Raw genomic sequence first — 21788 nt, 5'->3', positions numbered from 1 at the left:
TATTAATGATCTTTAAGTTATGCACAGACCAACTTTACTCTAATATTTATTAAATGTCGAGCAGACATGATTCGCTATAGCGAATCATGTCCTCTCCACTTCGCTAAATTCAGACAGCATATGCTGTCGGCATTTATAATTGCACAAGCATTTCTTGTGAAATGCTTGTGCAATGCCACCCCCTGCAGGGGGTGCCAATCATCTTACGACCGCTGCTTCTTAACTTTAGTTTCCTGTGAGCCATAAACTTTGGGCGTAAAAAGCAGCATCCACTGCTTTTTAAATCTACCCCTTAGTGTGGAAATAAAATAAAAAAAACAATCACAATCTAGTGGCTCTATGCTTCCTTCAAAGTGTTTTTGTTTATGGAGTAATAGACCTGTTATTTTAAATAAATATACCTGAGCATAGATTCTTATTTTACATAAATACCTTAGACCCTACCATCTAATGTCAGTCAATAAGAATTTGACACATTCCAATCCATCAAAAAAGAAAATCCATTTTTTTTTAAATATTTATTTTGTATTGTGACAACACCAAACCTTATTTCAGTCTATCCAAGAAGCCATATTGGATATAGATTGATTTTCCTAAATAAAGTACCCTCATCTATAACCTGTTAAATTAGACTTTTTCTATATGTATGTATGTATGTATGTGTATGTGTGTGTGTATGTATATATATATATATATATATATATATATATATATATATATATAGTATTACATTGAATGGTATCTATACACTATATATATTTGCACTAAGCATATTTATGTTTTGGGAATTCACTGTTTATTTTATGTTTGTTTAGATTTGTAACAGGCAACCAGGGGTTGCCATGGCAACACAATTTTGGCGCAATTTTTTGAAACATTTGATGGGTGGGGCTTAGCGTATTTAAGTGTCACTGTTACCATTTGCACACTGTCTGGTCTAAGGAAGGGGTCTGAGAACCCCGAAACGTTACCACTTAATAAATTAGAACTGCGTTATCTAAATCCAGTGAGTGCAGTCCCTGCTTCACAAATACTATTGATATATTGACTTTGCACCCTGGTTGAAGACTTACCAGAATTGTGAGTGCAGATACACAAGGAGTGTATCTGCACTCACAATTCTGGTATATACCATTTCCAGTCAAACACTTTGCCATATACTATATCCCTTTTTTTAACCTTTCTAAACCCTTTGTATCCATATTAAAATGATATATTTTTTTATTAAAAAGTGTATATATGAGTTTAATTTGAAATTATATTTTAATATATTTTGGCTGTGTTTTGTGAATATTTTTTTTTTTACCCCTTACACTTTACTTCAGGTCTCAAATTGCGCTGAATATTTGCGCTAAATATTCTAGCGCACATTTTGATTTCACTCAAGTTCAAACTATAACTTTCAACTTATAGGGGCCTATTTATGAAAGGCCTGTCGGACATGATCATGTCCGACAGACCTCGCTGAATGCGGAGAGCAATACGCTCTCCACATTTAGCAGTGCACCAGCAGCTCTTGAGAACTGCTGGTACAATGCCTCCCCCTGCAGATTCATGGCCAATCGGCCACTAGCAGGGGGGGTGTCAATCAACCCGATCATATTCGATTGGGTTGAATTGCGGTGATCTCTGTCCGCCTCATCAGAGCAGGCGGACAGGTTATGGAGCAGCGGTCTTTAGACCGCTGCTTCATAACTGGTGTTTCTGGTGAGTCTGAAGATTCGCCAGAAACACGGGCCCTCAAGCTCCATACGTAGCTTGATAAATGGGCCCCATAATATGAGCATGTTAGGGCATTTGCGATCTTTATATAAGTTGCACTACAGCATTGTCGGCTGCGCTAGCCCTTCTCTGCTAAATACAGTTTACCATGCACTTGCAATATGAAGTAATGCACTAATGTTAGCGTGGTCCATCGTTATTGCGTATCGCGTTCTGAGCTATAATTAGAGTGCCATTTGTAATCTGGCCCATTATTTGTTAAATGTAATAACTGCATTCAAACACATGAAGCAGTTATTAATACATAAGTCCCAACATTTCTAGGAAGCTTTCTGGGACAGTGAGGTGAGCAGGTGGGAAAGCGGGCGCAGTTACTCATTATGCTTTACTTTGCTTGTATATTTTGATTCTTTGTAGATCTGCAGGAATCCTTGTAAAGAAGAGCCACAAAAAGCCTGTGTCTTATCATTGTTTTGTATATGTTATACGCATTATTACTGAGCGATCATTTTTTTTATATTTGCTTTGTAACTTTGAAACTGTGTAAACAAAGTGCAAACATTTAACCCTTTTGTTTTATATTGCACAAGCTTATCCAATGTATAAGGTACAGTTGTCAAAAAGCCTTCAATGGAAGTGCACTGCTTCTGTCACAGGGTGAAACAATACATGCCCTGCATTGGTGTCTTGCGATGATCCAACAATGCCAGGTAAGAAAGATTGCTGATGACAAGGCCTTTTGCAAAAGTCTCTTAGCTGTCTTTACTGCTGACTCCACTTTCCCATTGCTCTGAGGGTATCCAGGTGAAGAGGTAACCAGGTCAAAGTCCCATTCTGTAATAAAGTATTTAAACTCTGTTGATATAAACTGGGGTCCATTATCCAAACATACAAACTATCTTGGATTCCATATCTGGCAAAGTGGGCCTTTAACTTTCTTATTACTGTGATAGATCTTGTATCCCTTAGCTGATATATCGTCCAGAAATTAGAGTCATAATTCACTGTTATTAAATATTCATTGCCAGGAAATGTGAACAAATCTGTACCAAGCTTTTCCCAAGCTCTATAGTTGGGATCTCATGTGGAATTACTGTTTCTTTTGGTTGTTTGGTGTCAAATGAATGGCATATGTCACATAGGTCTATATATTGTTTAAACTGTGCATTCATTCCTGGCCAGTAAACACTCTCCCTGGCTCTTCGTAAGCATCCTCCCACGCCTAAATGTGAAGAATGTATTTGTGACATAATATCCGCTCAGAGATCTGATGTACTAACTACCCACTCTTCTTTAAATAGAACACCATCTTCTACACTCAGTTCATCGCGTATGTTGTAAAATCGCAAAGCATCGAGGGGTACTTGTTCCGTTGCATGAGGCCATCCCCTTAAAACAATTTGCTTCACTGCTTTTAATGCCTTTTCTTTATCTGTACTTTTTTGTATGGCAACAAGTCTTCTGTTTTAGATGGGTAGATGTTGGAGCATGTTTATAGTTTCAATCTGGTGCTCAACAGAACCTTCAATGGAACTGCCTTGTAGGTAAGCTTTACTTGATGTGTCTGCCACTCTAAGAGATTTCCCTGCGCAGTATCTGAGACATGCATCATACATTTGAAGTCATATCATCATACTCTGAAGAGGTCTTGGTGCTTTAAGTAATGGTTTCTTCATAATGCTTTCAAGTGGCTTATGATCAGATTGTACAGCTATTCTCTGCCCAAAAGTGAATTGGTGGAATTTTTCCATCACAAAGAGGACAGCTAAAAGTTCCTTCTCTGTGCATAACCTTGCTCTGTCTCTGTCATTGCTCTGCTTGCAAAAGCTATTGGTTGCTTTCCTTGCATAAGCACGGCTTCAAGACCTTTCTCTGAAGCATCACAACTTAGTTCAAATGAGTTATCTGGGTTATAATACTTAATACTTGTACGTGCAGCGAGCCTGAAAACAGAAGTTATGAAGCAGCGGTCTAAAGACTGATGCTCCATAACTTGTCAGCCTGCTCTGAGGCTGCAGACATCAATCAATCCGAATATGATCGGGTTGATTGAAATCCCCTGCTATCGGCCGATTGGCCGCAAATCTGCAGGAGGCGAACTTGCACAAGCAGTTAACAAGAACTGCTGGTGCAATGATAGATGCAAACAGCGTGTGCTCGCACATTGATAAATATGCCCCATAGACAATAAATATGCTTGATAAATAACGGGCTACACATACAACAACATGATTTTTATAATTACATCAGCCAATTTTGCATATTCAAAAACTTATAACTAATGGCCACAAATGCACTCTAAATAATTGTCAATCTAAAACCTTAAAGGATTACTTTCTGTTATAATTTTTAAGCTAAACAACTAACATATTAAAGTTAATAAACATTAATTAAAACCTACTGACCTATATTTTCTCCAAAAAGTTTCATAACGTTCTAAAAGTTATAGCTTTTATTCGCCGATGATGTCACGTTATCCTGCCCACTATTTTCAGCACTAAGTGTTCAAAATACTTAAACCAATAACTTTGTGTTTAAAGCGCCATTTTGAAACCTAGGTATTGTAAACGGATTGGTACAGAGCAAAGGATACCCACGGAGTGGGTTTGGAAAACAATTACATTTGCAGACAAGATTTCTGATATACGGTAGAGATATGTTAATGAAATGCTATTGATAAAAAGCGTATTTGGAGTAGTTAGTTAGTAACAGGCATAGAAAATATTTACTTACAGTGGCCCTTTAATTTAAATTAAATTAACTTCTGCCAGAAAGCTCATACTTATAACAATTTCATAGCAAATAAACACACACATTTGTTATGTGTTACAAAGTAACAATTTATCATTTTCCAATACACTATGTTGATACGAAGTTAAATATGCTGAAATCCTTACAAGTTTAGTAAGATCAATTGTGGCAACATTTTATTAATATACTTTGCCTATATAACTGAACTTCAATTGTGGCTTTAAATATGGACATGTAAAAAACAAAAAGAATATTCAGCGCTCCCTTATTAGCTAAAACTATATTAATAGAAAAAATAGTACACATAGGGAGCAATCAAATATATGGTGCAGGTTTTGGCGCAAGCGTGGGAACCTACGCCGTCCGTAATTTCACCTCGCACATCGGGATATTACATAAACTCCGCCGGCAGTTCATAAAGTGCCGTAAGTCTGATAAACTAGCAATGTCCAGAAATGAGCGTAACTACAAATTTCTGGAGTCGCCAGTGACTTACGGCACTTTAGAAACTGCCGGCGCCTAAGAAAAGTAAAGAAAATAAAAAAATCTCCCGTAAAAGTCTAACACCCCTCCCAAAAATAAGCCCGACACGTAAAACCCCTATATCCGCAATCACCCCCTCTCATTACTAATATTAAATGTATTAACCCCTGGACCGACAACCCCCAACAACGCAATATGCCTATTTAAACTATTAACCCCTATATCCGCCATCAAACCCACACCGCAAGTAATAACTAAATTATTAACCCCTAAATCCGCCAACCCCAACATCGCAAACTACCTATTAAAAATATTGACCCCTAATCCGTCGTTAACCCACAACACAATAAACCTAATCAAGTATTAACCCCTAAACCGCCATAGCCCACAACGCAATAAACCTAACCCCTAACCTAACCTCACCCCCCCTAACCTAACCCCCCCCTAAATAAACTTAAATTACCTAATTTAAAAAATACTAAAGGTTACTATTAAATATAAACAAAAATTACACTACTTTTAAAATACAAATAAACTAAGTATAAATTAAAGGGACAGTCTAATCAAAATTCAGGAGTAGACTGTCCCTTTAAGCAAGAATTACGGAAAATAAAAAAATCTAAGATTACAGAAAATAAAAAATAAAATTACAAAATTTTAAATAAATTACACCTAATCCCTATGAAAATAAAAAAGCCCCGCAAAATAAAAACACCCCCTAATCTAATCAACTACCAGTAGCCCTTAAAAGGACTTTTTGCAGGGCATTGTCCCAAGATAATCAGCTCTTTTGCAAAAATAATACTACCGCATGCGCAATATCTATCTACCTGTCAACCGCAATCCCCCACCGCAATAACTAATAAAGTCTATTAACCCCTAAACCGCCATATCCCACAACGCAATAAACCTAACCCCCCCTAACCTAACCCCCTTAACCTAACCCCCCTAACCTAACCCCCCTAACCTAACTCCCCCTAAATAAACTTAAATTACTTAATTTAAAAAAATACTAAACGTTACTATTAAATATAAAAAAATTTACACTACTTTTAAAATACAAATAAACTAAGTATCAATTAAAGGGGCAGTCCAATCAAAATTCAGGAGTAGACTGTCCCTTTAAGCAAGAATTACGGAAAATAAAAAAATCTAAGATTACAGAAAATAAAAAATAAAATTACAAAATTTTAAATAAATTACACCTAATCCCTATGAAAATAAAAAAAGCCCCGCAAAATAAAAACACCCCCTAATCTAACCAACTACCAGTAGCCCTTAAAAGGACTTTTTGCAGGGCATTGTCCCAAGATAATCAGCTCTTTTGCAAAAATAATACACACAGCCCCCCCTACCAGTAAACCCCCCCACCCACCAAACCCCCCCAAAAAATACTAACACTAAAAACGCTAAACTACCCATTGCCCTGAAAAGGGCATTTGTTGGGCATTGCCCTTAAAAGGGCATTCAGCTCTTTTGCTGCCCACCCTATCTAAATAAAATAAATCCCCCCAAAAACTCCTTAAAAAACCCTAAGTCTAACCCCCAAGTGGTCCTCACCTGTCCTGAAGTTCAGCGGAGAAGGTCCTGTTCCAGGCAGTGAAGTCTTCTTCCAAGCAGCGACCTCTTCTTTCTTCTTCCAGGAACCAGCCGGCGCGGAGCGGAGGGCAGAGTTGAAGACCGGCGACGCTGGAACTGAAGATCGGCGACGCTGGAACTGAAGACCGGCGACTGCGGAGCCATGGAGCGTGGAGGATCCTCTTCATACGATCTCCGCCGTAGACTGAATAGGAATTCAAGGTACGCGATTAAAACTGGCGTCCCTTGAATTCCTATTGGCTGATTTGAGCCTTCAAATTCAAATCAGCCAATCGGATGAGGGCTACTGAAATCCTATTGGCTGTTCAAATCAGCCAATAGGATTTCAGTAGCTCTTATCCTATTGGCTGATAATGTAATAAATGGCATACAAAGTATTAGAACTCTCTATGTGAGCAAGTCCTAATAAATATAATGTATATATTAGTATTTAATATAAATTTCAATGTCACAGTCGTGATTCCCCAAAAATAGAAATGGAAATAAAATGTTCAAGGATATTGAGTATTCAAAAAATGCATATATAAATATCTCTCCAGTGGGGGAAAGTGTAAAAAATGGTAAAAAAAGCAACAACAGTACCATATCAGATATACGTGGATCTATTAGAAGTCTGACACTGAGGTTGATATAATCCAAAAGTAATCCAAATGTTGTATGTCTGTAACCTCTCTGGAGTAAGGTACTTTTTTTACCTCAATGTAGTATGGTAGAGTAGTGGAGGGTGCTGGTGGTAGAAAATCCAAAAGTAATTCTATTGTTGTGCCAGTCCTGGAGTATGGAATGAACCAAGGCAGGAGCAGCTGCAGGTTACAGGAAACTTCTGTGTCGAGAATCCTAAGGCCTGTGTAGCTAGAAAGAAAGAAACACAGCGCATCCCATCTAAAAGTAAAAGTTTTTAATAGTACAGATAATGCACCATATAAAATCACACTTACAGGATGTGAGATAAAATCTTGCAATAGTATATAAAAACAAGATGCTCCGAGTCAGTGAGTCCGAAGAGTATCCGGGCAGGATGTTATGATTTCTTAGAGCTGCAAACGTGGTGCAGACCAAGATCAGGACAATGATATGGATATGTATAATTGTTATGTTGATAATCATTTTTAACTTTTTCTAGTAATTTTTTTTTGTTCATTTACCAAGTATCACATTTTGTTTCACTAAGGGTTTGTTAAATCACACCGTTTGTACTCACAAGAAATGCAAAAGAGGATATTAACTGAACTGCACCTTTTCGGAGGTAGCTCTATTCTGTGTGTCCTGATTTACTCAGAATAAACTTCAAGGACTTTTTGCACTATTTCTGATTTGCTGTTTCTTTATTAATTTCTTATAATACTTAAGTACAGGTGTATTGCCTATTTTTGACTTAATTCCACTTCCAAACTGCACCTTTCTGGGTTAGTTGGTGCAGCAGCATCTGAGAGGTTCTCTCAATCGCTTCCAGCAGCTCTCAGGGTATTGCAGTGATGCCTCGATATTGAGGCATCCTGCAATACCCCTTTTCAAGCATCCGATGCAGAGAGAGCCACTCTGTGGCCCTCTCTGCACCGGTAGCAATGGTGCCGATTGTTGGTGGGTTGGAGCTTAGCAGGGAGGCAGGTGGGCTGCCCATTGCTACCCAGCATCTGGTTCCTGTAAGTGCAATGTGCATGCCGGGTGCTGGGAGTGTGCGGGGGGGGGCGTGCGTGTGCTTGCGCGCTTGAGCACCAACCACTACCAACAATGATTTGGGGCAAACTGGGTACTGGCAGACAGCTGCAAGTACCCAAGATGGTGGCAAATAGGTAGCGGGGGGAGCGTTAGAGCACTGTTTGGGGGGGATCAGGGAGGTTGGGGGCTAAGGGGTCCATTACAGCTAAATAAATAATAAAAAAATAAAAAAAAAACTTTTATTTTAGTACTGGCAGACTTTCTGCCAGTACTTAAGATGGCGGGGACAATTGTGGGGTGGGGAGGGAAGAGAGCTGTTTGTGAGGGATCAGGGGGTGGGATGTGTCAGGTGAGAGGCTGATCTCTACACTAAAGCTAAAATTAACCCTGCAAGCTCCCTGCAAGCTACCTAATTAACCCCTTCACTGCTGGGCATAATACAAGTGTGGTGCGCAACGACATTTAGCGGCCTTCTAATTACCAAAAAGCAACGCCAAAGCCTTATATATCTGCTATTTCTGAACAAAGGGGATCCCAGAGAAGCATTTACAACCATTTGTGCCATAATTGCACAAGCTGTTTGTAAATAATTTCAGTGAGAAACCTAAAATTGTGAAAAACTTTTTTTTATTTGATCGCATTTGGCGGTGAAATGGTAGCATGAAATAAACCAAAATGGGCCTAGATCAATACTTAGGGTTGTCTACTACACTACACTAAAGCTAAAATTAACCCTACAAGCTCCCTGATTAACCCCTTCACTGCTGGGCATAATACACGTGTGGTGCACAGCAGCATTTAGCAACCTTCTAATTACCAAAGCAACCCCAAAGTCATATAAATCTGCTATTTCTGAACAAAGGGGATCCCAGAGAAGCATTTAAAACCATTTGTGCCATAATTGCACTAGCTGTTTGTAAATAATTTCAGTGAGAAACCTAAAGTTTGTGACAACATTTGTGAAAAAGTGAAAGATTTTTTTTATTTGATCACATTTGGCGGTGAAATGGTGGCATGAAATATAACAAAATGGGCCTAGATCAATACTTCGGGTTGTCTTCTAAAAAAATATATATACATGTCAAAGAATATTCAGGGATTCCTGACATATATCAGTGTTCCAATGTAACTTTCAAATTGGTTTGGAAATAGCAACGTGCTACTTGTATTTATTGTCCTATAACTTGCAACAAAAACAAAGAACATGTAAATATTGGGTATTTCTAAACTCCGGACAAAATTTAGAAACTATTTAGCATGGGTGTTTTTTGGTGGCTGTAGATGTGTAACAGATTTTGGGGGTCAAAGTTAGAAAAAGTGTGTTTTTTTCCATTTTTTCCTGATATTTTATAATTTTTTATAGTAAATTATAAGATATGATGAAAATAATGGTATCTTTAGAAAGTCCATTTAATAGAGAGAAAAACGGTATATAATATGTGTGGGTACAGTAAAGGAGTAAGAGGAAAATTACAGCTAAACACAAACACTGCAGAAATGTAAAAATAGCCCTTGTCCTTAAGGGTAAGAAAATTGAAAAATGGTCTGGTCATTAAGGGGTTAACATCTGTGGGTCTGGGCATTTCTGTAATGGATTTTACTTTGCTTGAGTTTGCCTGAAGTCACTTGGCTGATAAGTGACCAACATACGGCACTTCCCTTTTCCTTAGCTGTAACGTTTCTTGATTTAGTTTAATATGAATTTCTCTACAGCCATCTAAAAATGTTCTCAACTTTTTACTATGATCCTGAATGGCTTCCACCTCTGTATCTCCTCCTACAATTAGAATATAACCTACAATTATTCTGTTACCTGGCAGCCCTTCCAATGCATGATTTAGTTTATGCTGTAACACTTCTGGGGGAGGACTGATACCCATAGGCATTGGAAACCAGTGTTAGCTGCCAAAAGGGGTAGCAATAGTCGTCAAATAACTGGGTTCATCCTCTAATTCAATGTGCCAAAACTCACTCTTTACATCATACACTGAAAATATCTTTGCTCTTGTAAGACCTGGTAGTATGTAATCGATTGTTGGCAAAGTATAACGGCTCTGTTTCAAAGCCCTGTCAATAGACTTAGGGGTAGATTTATCATACCCCGGGTGGACATGATTCGCTATAGTGAATGGACATGATTTTCTATAGCGAACCATGTCTGCCCTGCATCGCTAAATGCCGACAGCATACGCTGTCAGTATTTAACATTGCACAAGCAGTTCTGGTGAACTTCTTGTGCAATGCTGCCCCATGCAGAGGGGGTGTCAATCAACCCGATCGTATGCGATCCAGCGGATTGATGTCCTAAGTCTCAGAGGCGGCGGGCAAGTTAAGGAGCAATGGTCTAAAGACCGCTTCTTCTTAACTCCTGTTTCCGGCGAACCTGAAGGCTCGCGCAGAAACAACTGTATTCAGGGACAATTGGCTCTTGATAAATCAGCCCCTTAGGGTCAAGGCAAATCCTTAACTTTCCTGATGTTTTTTTTCACTACGACCATACTGCTTATCCAGTCTGTGCTTCTCTCTACAGGTGCAATAATACCCGGTTTTTCTAAAATACTAAGTTCCTGTCTAAGGGGTTAGAATAACAACACAGGCACCTTTCTTTTTGGAAGTCTAACAGGCTGTACTGGATCATCCACTTCAAATTTCAGTTTCCCTGCTAGACAGCCCAGTCATTGAAATATATCTGCATATTCTTTATTGATTGTAGGCCAACCCCACACAGTAAAAGAGAGAACGAAAAAGGGGCGCAACGAAGTATCTAAGTCTAGTATCAAAGGAGTTTAATAGTAGCCCCTATCCTGTAGACTGCTACTTACAAGATAAAAATTCAACAAAGGCAATAAAAACAGATATTTCATCTGTGCACAATCAGCAGTGTATCTTGTTACTGGTACCCCTCATGTGTCCAGGAATGGGCTTCACAAGGTCCCCGCTGGTCAGGAGTATCTGTGAGTATGTAAGTCCCAAAGTGAGAGTTTATCAAGTTAAGCAAGCTCCCTGGTTGTACACAGAGCCAGTAGATAGGAGCATAGCGGCAAAGCAAACAAAGAATCCCTAGGCAGCGATATGCCTGTATGCGGATCAGGTATGGAAGTCTCACCAGAACAAAAAGCAGTTAACTCAATGTACGTTTCGTTCCATAGCGCAGGAACGTTTTTAAGAGTAGTAAATGTGTGGTAAGGTTCGCCTCTTATAAAATGTGCAGTTCAACTTGATGCATTTCATTAATAGAACATAATAAATCTAGCTGTAAAAACTTTAGCTATAACTTTCTTAACTGATCAAATCTCAATTTCTGCACTAGGTGGGCTCTGTTGCTATAAAGTTAGGGAGGAGGGCTTAATTTACTATATTAGACAGTAGCCAGTGGTCTCTGGAAAACAGTATCGGCTAGATTACGAGTTTTGCGTTAAACTGAAAAAGCAGCCAATAGGATTGAACTTCAATCCTATTGGCTGATCCAATCAGCCAATAGGATTGAGCTTACATTCTATTGGCTGTTCCAATCAGCCAATAGAATACAAGCTCAATCCTATTGGCTGATTGGATTAGCCAATAGGATTTTTTCAACCTTAATTCCGATTGGCTGATAGAATTCTATCAGCCAATCGGAATCTAAGGGACACCATCTTGGATGATGTCATTTAAAGGAACCTTCATTCATCGTTAGTCGTCGGAAAGAAGAGGATGCTCCGCATCGGATGTCTTGAAGATAGACCCGCTCCGCGCCGGATGGATGAAGATAGAAGATGCCGTCTGGATGAAGACTTCTGCCCGTCTGGAGGACCACTTCTCCCGGCTTGGATGAAGACTTCTCCCGGCTTAATTGAGGACTTCTTGCTGCTTTGATGAGGACTTCTCCCGGTTTCGTTGAGGATGGATGTCTGATCTTCAAAACTGTAAGTAGATCTTCAGGGGGCTAGTGTCAGAATTTTTTAAGGGTTTATTGGGTGGGATTTATTTTTAGGTTAGGGCTTTGGGCTGCAATAGAGCTAAATGCCCTTTTAAGGGCCATGCCCATCCAAATGCCCTTTTCAGGGAAATGGGGAGCTTAGGTTTTTTTTTAGTTATGTTTTATTTGGGGAGTTGGTTGTGTGGGTGGTGGGTTTTACTGTTGGGGGGGGGGTTGTTTGTATTTTTTTCAGGTAAAAGAGCTGATTTCTTTGGGGCAATGCCCCGCAAAAGGCCCTTTTAAGGGCTCTTGGTATTTTGATAGGGCTGATTAGGTGTAATTAGTTTAAATATCTTGTAATTTGTTTTTTAGTTTCTGAAATTTAGTGTTTTTTTTTTGTAATTTAGCTAATTGTATTTCATTTATTTAATTGTATTTCATTTAGGTAATTTATTTAATTGTAGTGTAGTGTTAGGTATTAGTGTAGGTTAGGTTTTATTTTACAGGTAAATTCATATTTATTTTAGCTAAGTAGTTAGTAAATAGTTAATAACTATTTAGTAACTATTCTACCTAGTTAAAATAAATACAAACTTGCCTGTAAAATAAAAATAAACCCTAACGGCTAGATTTGGAGTTTTGTCGGTAACGACCCGAAAAACTAACGCCGGCTGTTTTCTGGCCGCACCATAAAAATAACTCTGGTATTGAGAGTCCACATAAAGGCTGCGTTAGGCTCCAAAAAAGGAGCATAGAGCATTTTTAACGCAGCTTCAACTCTCGATACCAGAGTTGCTTACGGACGTGGCCAGCCTCAAAAACGTGCTCGTGCACCTGCAAAAAAGCCGCGTTCAGCTCCTAACGCAGCCCCATTGTTTGCTGTGCGGAAACACTTCCTACGTCTGCACCTAACACTTTAACATGTACCCCGAGTCTAAACACCCCTAACCTTACACTTATTAACCCCTAATCTGCCGCCCCTGCTATCGCTGACCCCTGCATATTATTATTAACCCCTAATCTGCCGCTCCGTAAACCGCCGCTACTTACATTATCCCTATGTACCCCTAATCTGCTGCCCTAACATCGCCGACCCCTATATTATATTTTTTAACCCCTAATCTGCCCCCCACAACGTCGCCTCCACCTGCCTACACTTATTAACCCCTAATCTGCCGACCGGACCTGAGCGCTACTATAATAAAGTTATTAACCCCTAATCCGCCTCACTAACCCTATCATAAATAGTATTAACCCCTAATCTGCCCTCCCTAACATCGCCGACACCTAACTTCAATTATTAACCCCTAATCTGCCGACTGGAGCTCACCGCTATTCTAATAAATGTATTAACCCCTAAAGCTAAGTCTAACCCTAACACTAACACCCCCCTAAGTTAAATATAATTTACATCTAACGAAATTAATTATCTCTTATTAAATAAATTATTCCTATTTAAAGCTAAATACTTACCTGTAAAATAAATCCTAATATAGCTACAATATAAATTATAATTATATTATAGCTATTTTAGGATTAATATTTATTTGACAGGCAACTTTGTAATTATTTTAACCAGGTACAATAGCTATTAAATAGTTAAGAACTATTTAATAGCTACCTAGGTAAAATAATAGTGTTAGGTTTAATTGTAATTTAGGTTAGGCTTTATTTCACAGGTAATTTTGTAATTATTTTAACTAGGTAACTATTAAATAGTTCTTAACTATTTAATAGCTATTGTACCAGGTTAAAACAAATACAAAGTTACCTGTAAAATAAATATTAATCCTAAAATAGCTATAATATAATTATAATTTATATTGTAGCTATATTAGGATTTATTTTACAGGTAAGTATTTAGCTTTAAATAGGAATAATTTATTTAATAAGAGATAATTAATTTCGTTAGATGTAAATTATATTTAATTTAGGGGGGTGTTAGTGTTAGGGTTAGACTTAGCTTTAGGGGTTAATACATTTATTAGAATAGCGGTGAGCTCCAGTCGGCAGATTAGGGGTTAATAAGTGTAGGCAGGTGGAAGCGACGTTGAGTAGGGCAGATTAGGGGTTAATAAATATAATATAGGGGTCGGCGGTGTTAGGGGCAGCAGATTAGGGGTACATAAGGATAACGTAGGTGGCGGCGCTTTGCGGTCGGCAGATTAGGGGTTAATTATTGTAGGTAGCTGGCTGAGACGTTGTGGGGGGCAGATTAGGGGTTAATAAATATAATATAGGGGTCGGCGGTGTTAGGGGCAGCAGATTAGGGGTACATAAGGATAACGTAGGTGGCGGCGCTTTGCGGTCGGCAGATTAGGGGTTAATAAGTGTAGGCAGGTGGAAGCGACGTTGAGGGGGGCAGATTAGGGGTTAATAAATATAATATAGGGGTCGGCGGTGTTAGGGGCAGCAGATTAGGGGTACATAAGGATAACGTAGGTGGCGGCGCTTTGCGGTCGGCAGATTTGGGGTTAATTATTGTAGGTAGCTGGCTGCGACGTTGTGGGGGGCAGATTAGGGGTTAATAAATATAATATAGGGGTCGGCGGTGTTAGGGGCAGCAGATTAGGGGTACATAAGGATAACGTAGGTGGCGGCGCTTTGTGGTCGGCAGATTAGGGGTTAATAAGTGTAGATAGGTGGAGGCGACGTTGTGGGGGGCAGATTAGGGGTTAATAAATATAATACAGGGGTCGGCGGTGTTAGGGGCAGCAGATTAGGGGTACATAAGGATAACGTAGGTGGCGGTCGGCAGATTAGGGGTTAAAAAAAATTATTCGAGTGTCGGCGATGTGGGGGGACCTCGGTTTAGGGGTACATAGGTAGTTTATGGGTGTTAGTGTACTTTAGAGTACAGTAGTTAAGAGCTTTATAAACCGGCGTTAGCCCAGAAAGCTCTTAACTACTGACTTTTTTCCTGCGGCTGGAGTTTTGTCGTTAGATGTCTAACGCTCACTTCAGACACGACTCTTAGAAAGATCCCATTGAAAAGATAGGATACGCAATTTACGTAAGGGGATCTGCGGTATGGAAAAGTCGCGGCTGAAAAGTGAGCGTTAGACCCTATTTTGAGTGACTCCAAATACCGGCGGTAGCCTAAAACCAGCGTTAGGAGCCTCTAATGCTGGTTTTCACGGCTAACGCCAAACTCCAAATCTAGGCCTAAGATAGCTACACTATAACTATTAGTTATATTGTAGCTAGCTTAGGGTTTATTTTACAGGTAAGTAAGTATTTAGTTTTAAATAGGAATAATTTAGGTAATGATAGTAATTTTATTTAGATTTATTTAAATTATATTTAAAGGGACACTCAATCAAAATTAAACTTTCATTATTCACATAGAGCATGCCATTTTAAACAACTTTTTAATTTACTTCCATTAACAAAATGCGCACAGTCTTTTAATATTTAAATTCTTTGAGTCACCAGTTCCTACTGAGCATGTGCAAGAATAAGTGTGTATGCATTTGTGAATGGCTGATGGCTGTCACATGGTACGTGTATGCATTTGTGATTGGCTGATGGCTGTCACATGGTACAGGGGGAGTGGAAAAAGACACAACTTTTAAAATTGTCAGAAAAAAAATCTACTACTCATTTGAAGTTCAGACTAAGTGCTTTTGCATTTTCTTGTTATCTTGCATTTGTTGATTATGCAAATCTACTGTGTTGACTGGTCCTTTAAATTAGGGGGGGTTAGGGTTAGACTTAGGTTTAGGGGTTAATAAATTTAGAACAGTGGCGGCAACATTGGGGGAGGGAGATTAGGGGTTAATAAATATAATGTAGGTGTCGGCGATGTTGGGGGCAGCAGATTAGGGGTTAATAAGTATAATGTAGGTGGCGGCGATGTCCGGAGCAGCAGATTAGGGGTTAATAAGTATAATGTAGGTGTTGGCAATGTCGGGGGTGGCAGATTAGGGGTTAATAAGTGTAAGACTAGGGGTGTTTAGACTCGGGGTTCATGTTAGGGTGTTAAGTGTAAACATAAATATAGTTTCCTCATAGTGGGGCTGCGTTACTGAGCTAAACGTTGCTTTTTTGCAGGTGTTAGACTTTTCAGCCGGCTCTCCCCATTGAGGTCTATGGGGAAATCGTGCACGAGCACGTACAACCAGCTCACCGCTGACTTAAGCAGCGCTGGTATTGGAGTGCGGTATGGAGCACAATTTTGCTCTACGCTCACTTGCCTTTTAACGCCGGGTTTATAAAAACCTGTAATACCAGTGCTGTAGGAAAGTGAACGGTGAGAATAAAGTGCAAGTTAGCAACGTACCCCTCTTGCCGCAAAACTCGTAATCTGGCCGCTTAGGAACTATTCTTAACTCAATGCACTGTATTATTTATATTTGATCCGTGAGCATTGACATTAATCCTAGTTGAGGCTGGTTTTAGGGTTTAAGACGGGTTTAGGATAGGTGAAAAGGAAAAGTGGTTTATGCGGCCACAAGAATATGCAACACATTTGTGATGCCCCTATTGATTGCTTCTGGATTACTGTTGTTTGTGACAAGAGGGGCAATTGCTAAGGGTTCTGATGCAAATAATTGTGAAATGACTAAGATCTAATACTATGAAAACAATTTACCAGCCATGAATAACAAAAAAAATCAAGTGTAACACATATAAATATAGAGGGCTAGTTTTCAAGTGGAGCGCTACATATTGCTTGCATGCAAGCGATATTAGCGCTCCACTAAGTAATACCAGTGCACGCTAATGTGCGCTTGTATTACAAGTAAAGCGCAATGTGAACACAAGCTCGCGTTTGAATTGCTAGAAAGCATTGCTCTCACGAAAGTGCACTTCCATAGGCTCCAATAGGAGCCTTGTTCTGATGCCGTCAGAGATGGCATCAGAGCTTTGAGCAACAGAGGGGGGTAAGTAGCGCAGTGATTGCAGCATCACAATAACCAGCCACTTGTAAAAGCTGGTTAATTATCGTGTGCCCGCAAATGGGCAAATTTAGCGCTCCACTTGTATTCTGGCCCATAATGTTTGTATTATTATTAAAAGCCAAGGTTACCTTTGTGCCGGTTATTGGGATATTTTATTTAATAAACATGCAAGTAGTGGTAATATACTTATAACTAGGTAGAAATCTTTGACAAATACATTAGAAGTCCCATTTACAGAAGGGCATGATAAGGTAATGTCAGAGCTCTGCGCTTAGGTTCCCAGATTATGTTAACCTTGCCTTTTATTTCATCCTCGAGAGCTGTTTACTTCATTGATCACCTGACACCACCAGCCACAGGCAGAGTGAGTGGGGCAAGGGAGCGCAGATAGGAGAGGGAAGCATTTATTACTTAGATCATGATCTCTAAATGGCAGGAAGACCAGTCATTCTGCACAAACTGTCATTTAGCCAGTCACTGTACAATTTGTCAGCCGCTTGTGATGGCTCCCAGGGTTGCACAGGGAAATCAACCAAGTGAGAAGGGAGCGTCAGTTATAGTACAGAGGATGACAGCAGGCAGGGGCTTTGAGCATTACACTGAATATAATTCATTCAGAATCATAATGCGAGAATGCATCTTTCATTTTAAATGTGCAGTTCCATTTACAAAAGTCATAAATATTTATTGAAATTAAAAAAAATGAATGTAAAGGGCAAGTTCCATAGGACAGTATTTAATGGCAAATTGTTTAAATGGACACAAATATTTTAGAACTGATTTTTAGTCTTTTGCTTCTAAGACCCATTGTTCCTAGAGCAAATCAGTGGTAATATCTTAATACTTATTGTACTTTAGGGCACATTTAAATGGACATTAAATTGCTGGGCTCAACTATCATAGAATAGAATGAGCTTTTGTTTTAGCTCTCTTCAAAGCCGATGTCCTATTTTACCACTAGACTTGTGCAGCAGCGAATAGTTAATTTCAGGCTAAACATTTGTAACAAATATTCTGAAAAATTTGTTTTTCAGAATATTCGTTTGCTGCACTATTCGGCATTTGTTTTGTTTACAACAAAATGAATACTCGATATTTGGTAACATTCACATTAATTTTCTTTAAAACAAATTTAAATGTTCCTTTGCTGCAGGTTAAAGTGTTGCCTGTAATTTTATACTTATCTTTAGCGTGTTAGGGGAGATGCACTAATTCCAACTCTTCTTTACAGAGCTCTGTGAAGAAGGGTTGGGATTAGCTTGGATTCCCAGCGAGCTATAGGTAATTATTTTACCTTTTAAAGATAATTTAGGGCAGTGTACTTGAAATTTTTTATTGCTTAAAAAGATAAATAATCCCTTTATTACCCATTCCTCAGTTTTGTATAATGAACATTGCCCTCTTATCTCAGTGGTTTTGACAGACTTGCATTTTAGCCAATCAGTGCTGACCTATAAATAACTCCACAGGATTAATCATGTTATCTTTATGACACACATGAACTAGCACTGTTTAACTGTGAAAAACTGTCAAAATGCACTGAGGCAGCCTTCAAAAGCTTAGAAATTAGCATATGAGCCTACCTAGGATTATCTTTAAACAGAATACCAAGAGAACAAAGCAAATGTACTGATAAAAGTAAACTGGAAAGTTGTTTAAAATTGCATGCCCTATCTGAATCATGAAAGCTTAATTTTTACTTGACTGTCCCTTTAAAGAAAACAAATACTTGTATATGCTAACAAATTTCATTAAATTAGTTTGTGTATTTGTTCAAATATTCGTTTCATGAAAATGGAACAAATATCCGTACTTTCAGTAGGAATATGCACTTGTAACAAAACAAATGCACATGTCTGTTTAACACCTTATAGGTATAAGATGGTGAAACTCTCCTTCTTCATACTGGGTGCTGCCATCTCGGAGTGTAGGTAGCCTCACACCCAGTGAATGAGATGCGCATTTATAGCTCAGTGAGGTTGCAGGTTTTTTTACTACTATACCATGCTATTCAGGTTATGTTAGAGTTGTCAAAAAGCCAGCAATACCACTGATTTTTGAGGTACACCCATTTTTGGCTGTGAAAATATGTGTGCTCCGAAATGGCAGCACCCAGTATGACTATTGTAGTTAATGTATTTTTAAATCCCATTAACCATTAAGACATTTAAGAAGAAATGTTTGATGTTTGTAAAACAAATTATTATAGTTATTTATTTTTAAAATTTTCATTTTGTCCTGTAAAGATGTCATTTTTTTACATCCAAATCCAATTGAGTGCACAATTCCAATGGTTTTATAACTCATATAAAATAAAAAACACTAATTAACGTCCATGTTTAACATCGTCATTCAGTTATCCTTTATCATGATAAAACCAGCCAGTGACTACCAGAGTTGCCAAAGTTTTCACAGGTCACATGCATATTTGGATTTAAATGTTTCTCAGTTTATATAAAAAAGATGAGTATATATATATATATATATATATATATATATATATATATATATATATATATATATATATATACCTGTATATATTCATATAGATACAGTGAGGGAAAAAAAAAAAAATTCTTTCTTTCTGGATATAGAGAGTCCACAACGTCATTCAATTACTAGTGGAAATATCATTTTTGGCCAGCAGGAGGAGGCAAAGAGCACCACAGCAAAGCTGTTAAATGTCACTCCCCTACCCATAATTGCCAGTCATTTGACCTAAAGGAAATGGAAAAAGGAATAACACAAAGGTGCAGAGGTGCCTGAGGTTTAGTCAGTAACAAAACTGTTTGAAATAAGGGAGGGGTCATGGACTCTCCATCTTTCCGGATAGAAAGAAATTTATCAGATAAGCATAAATTTAACTGCTAGCCAATGAGATTTTTAAACACAACCTACTTGTATACAATTATGTCTATGATTACGGTTACCAGGACCGAAACCGGTCAGACCTATTTTCTCTCTTGGTTGGATGCCTTGCCTAGAGATCGGCATGTACACTGTGTTGCCACAATTTTAATGGAAGAATAAAGTTTCCCTTTTTATTTTATCTTCAATGCTGAGGGGCTGAATTGGTTTGGATTGCATTTCCTTTTTTTCAAGCATAAATTTTGATTTCTTTCCTAAGATGGAGTCCACAACATCATTCAATTACTAGTGGGAACCAATACCCAAGCTAGAGGCCACAGAATGAATAGGGAGGGAGAACAAGACAGGCAGACCTAAACAGAAGGCACTACCACTTGAAGAACCTTACTGCCAAAAGCAGCCTCAGCTGAGGTGAAAGTAGCAAATTTGGAAAATTTGGAAAAAGTATGCAAAGAAGACCAAGTTGCAGCCTTGCAAATCTGTTCCACAGAAGCTTCAATCTTAAAAGCCCAAGAAGAAAAGACAGCCCTAGTGGAATGAGCCGTAATTCTCTCAGGAAGCTGCTTACCAGAAGTCTCATAAGCAAAACAAATCATTCTTCTCAACCAGAAGAAAAGAGATGTAACAGAAGCCTTCTGACCCTTGCGCTTACCAGAAAAACAAAGGCAGAAGATTAGCGAAAATCCTTAGTCGCTTATAGATAGAATTTTAGAGCATGCACGAACATCCAAATTGTGCAACAAACATTCCTTATGAGAAGAAGGATTGGGACAAAGAGAAGAAACAACAATCTACTGATTAATATTCCTAACCGAAACCACCTTAGGGAGAAAACCCAATTTAGTACGAAGAACCGCCTTATCCGCATGAAAAATATGGTAGGGTGAATCACACTTCAAAGCCGAGAGTTTAGAAACTCTCCGAGCAGAAGAGATAACAACAAGAAACAAAACCTTCCACGATAACAACTTAATATCTATGGAATGCATTGGCTCAAATGGAGCCTGCTGCAAAACTCTAAGAACTAGGTTAAGGCTCCAAGGAGGAGCAACAGGTTTAAACACAGGCCTGATTCTGACCAAGGCCTGACAAAAAGAACGAACATCTGGCACATCAGTCAGACACTTATGAAGCAGAATAGATAAAGCAGAAATCTGACCCTTCAGAGAACTGACTGACAAACCTTTCTTTAGACCATCCTGGAGAAAAGACAAAATTCTAGGAATCCTGACCCTACTCCAAGAGAAACCCTTAGAATCACACCAATGAAGGTATTTATGCCTTACCTTATGGTAAATCTTATGAGTTGCAGGCTTGCAAGCCTGCAACATGGTCTCAATGACTGACTCAGAAAGCCCACGCTTAGCCAGAACTAAGAATTCAATCTCCAAGCAGTCAACTTCAGAGAAGCAAGATTTGGATGAAGGAAAGGACCCTGAACTAGAAGGTCCTTCCCCAGAGGTAACCTCCAAGGTGGCAAAAATGACATTTTCACTAGGTCTGCATACCAGATCATGAGAGGCCACGCAGGAGCTATTAGAATAACCAATGCTCTCTCCTGTTTGATACGAGCAAAGACTCGTGGAAGGAGCGGAAACGGATATGCTAGACCGAAAACCCAAGGAACCGCCAGAGCATCTATCAGAGTGGCCTTCAGATCTCTTTACCGTGAACCGTACCTAAGAAGTTTGGCGGTCTGCCAAGATGCCATCAGATCCAACTCCGGCACCCCCCATCTGAGGGTTAACCTGGAGAACACCTCCGGATGGAGAGCCCACTCTCCGGGATGAAATGTCTGTCTGCTCAGAAAATCTGCCTCCCAATTGTCCACTCCTGGAATGTGGATAGCAGATAGGCAACAATTGTGAACTTCCGCCCACTGGATAATCCAAGCTACCTCCATC

The sequence above is a fragment of the Bombina bombina genome, chromosome 3 (assembly GCF_027579735.1).
Source record: "Bombina bombina isolate aBomBom1 chromosome 3, aBomBom1.pri, whole genome shotgun sequence".
Taxonomy (NCBI): Eukaryota; Metazoa; Chordata; class Amphibia; order Anura; family Bombinatoridae; genus Bombina; species Bombina bombina.
This window is presented reverse-complemented; position numbering follows the sequence as displayed.